The sequence below is a fragment of the Chanos chanos genome, chromosome 9, assembly GCF_902362185.1.
Source record: "Chanos chanos chromosome 9, fChaCha1.1, whole genome shotgun sequence".
NCBI lineage: Eukaryota > Metazoa > Chordata > Actinopteri > Gonorynchiformes > Chanidae > Chanos > Chanos chanos.
The window spans coordinates 38,265,688-38,268,187 of record NC_044503.1 but is presented as its reverse complement, the minus strand read 5'-3'; positions in this window follow the sequence as shown (position 1 = coordinate 38,268,187).

Sequence of the window (2,500 nt, the reverse complement as noted above, 5' to 3'; positions counted from 1 at the left end):
AGTTAGCGGGCAGTCCACCGACATTACTTAAAAGATAACAAAAATCACTCTCTCTCCTCCTTCACTCCTCACGTACATTCTGTCTTCTTTCAGTCTAGGCCTTACATCCCACAAGTTCTCTCTCTCTCTCTCTGTCTCCCCTCTCTCTCTCTCCCTTACACAAAGCCATCCTTCATTCGGCACCATGAGTCACGTAGAGTTCATCGGAAATTATTTTTAGCCTGGTCTGAGAGAGAGGTAGTGTGTGTGAGAGGGAGAGAGAGAGGGACACAGAAACCTTCGAGGAGTCTTAAAAGGCAGGGAAAGCGAGGTTGCTTGTGTGTAGAGAGAGGGAGCGAAAAAAATAAAGACGAGGGGAGGAGAAAGAGCAAACACAGGTAGAGGGCCAGTCAAGGGGAGATGCCGGGGGGGGGGGGGGGGGGGGGGTGTCAGGAAGTCGGTCTTTATTCAGGTCAGTGGTTCATTGTTGGTCGGTTTTATTCATGACTGGCGTGTCCGGGTTGAAGGAGATTCATTGTCTCTCGTATCGTCGGTAAATGTCACGGTGACAGGCAGTCAAGGACAAACCGCGGTGGTGGTCTGCCACATATTGTTCAGTGAAGTCGCGGCTTTCTCCGTAGGCTATCTCAGAGAAGCTGTCGGGAGTGGGGTGGGGGGAGTCATAATTTAAAACTGTTGCCTTAAAAATAGACCCCGTGAGTTAGTGCTGCCCTTCCTCTTTTTCCTCGGTAAAAATAAACTCGTTCGATTCGCTGCCAAGATGTCCCTTGCAAGAAACCCACCAAAACAATAACGAGAGGGTGGATGAATTCCACAGCAAACAGTAACAGTGACCGGGCGGTCAACGTCCACTCGACCCGACAGATGCTTGGAATAGTGGCGGAAAAAATTCAGTGTGTAGGTGTGTTCATAGGGCCATGACAGCAGACTAGTCCGATTTGAAAACTAGCCCTTAATTTAAGATTATTTTTTTTTTATCTTGATATACAGATTATAGGCTGTATACAGCAGGCTATAAATGTATTTGTTCTAAGGATAGCTCTCACTAAAACGGCCGTGGACGTCCACAACAGAACAAACAATATGAACTAGACCTATGTTTGTTTTAAAGTAAAAATCTAACCTAGCCTTACACTGTGTGTTTTGGGGTGTACTTTGATTTCTGTGTTTGTTTTGGGTTGCGCTCAGGCACCAACTTTCTTTCCGTAATCGAACTGGAACTGTTCAGTAAAAATCAAAGCTGTTTAGTGTTGTATTTTCAGCTTTGCTGTGGAAAATACCACAGCAACACCACACAAAATGATTTAATTAGACTTCGACAATTATACAAACACTTATCAAATGCAGGTTCCGCAGAACGTTAAATGAAACCGTCACCGCCTCTATGTCAGTATCGCTGTTCTCTTTGTCAAGATCAGACAGCGTTTTTGAGTTCCTCCTTGGGTTCTTCTTTGAAAAATCCCATCCCCTCTTCCCGACTTCAATCTTGTAAAATTCCTTATTGTTGAACTGGGACGGGGAAAAAAGCGAAAGAAACTGGAGAAGTCGAACTGGACTGTGCCCAGTCCGTTGGCCCACACGCACTGCTGGATCTCTTAAACTTGTCTTTGAGTCGCCCCCCCCCCCTTCAAAAGCGCAGAGCTTTTCAACGTGGGCCGAAATTCCGATCAGTTTAAAACACACTTCTGAGTGTTTTATTTTGCCTGGCTGTGTGCTCAGAGTTTGCCGTCGCCACTGTAATTTTACAGGGGAGTTTGCGGAGAGTTCGCAACCTGTGAAGAACGGAGGGCAGTGTTTAGCCTACTCAGTTTTGGCCGAGGTGCAGGTGGCGGATAATGGATGCGCCGGCGAAGCTCGAGGCCGCGATGGTGCCAGGCTTATAGGGGCGCGCGAACGCATACAGTGCGCCTCAGTTTGACTCCTGGCTTCCATCCGCTTCAAAACTATGCCCACTATGTTCTCACACACACACACACTCACACACACACACGAGTTGAATTCTACTCTCTGTCCTTCCGCAAACCTAAGGGCTGCCAAGCGAAGTGTATAGAGTGGACCGAGAGTTAGAGAGGGAGGGAGAGAGATTCTTGATGGGCGCGGCTCGTCAAACAAAAAACAGAAACACACTGCCAATTCACCAGGACGCGCCCCGCATGCCAGTCAAACGACGCCGCATGAATCGAATCTGGATTTGTCCCAGGAGAAGATACAAGCCGCCTGAGGGCACGAGACAACACTCCAATTATAGAGAAAAGGGCGGTTTAATTCGCGTGTTGAGCAAGCTGTCTTGACAGCCTTTAAGATACCAAACACCATGTTATTTGATAAATATTTACGACGTAGGTTGCCGTGGCAACAAGCCGACAATGTTCTATGAATTTTCCCCAACCAAAAAAAAAAAAAAGAGAGAGAGAGAGAGAGAGAGAAAGAAAAGAAAACCAGTAGAACGGTTTTCAGGATATGAGTTGATTTGTGCATTGGTGCCAACTTGAAAAAGTGC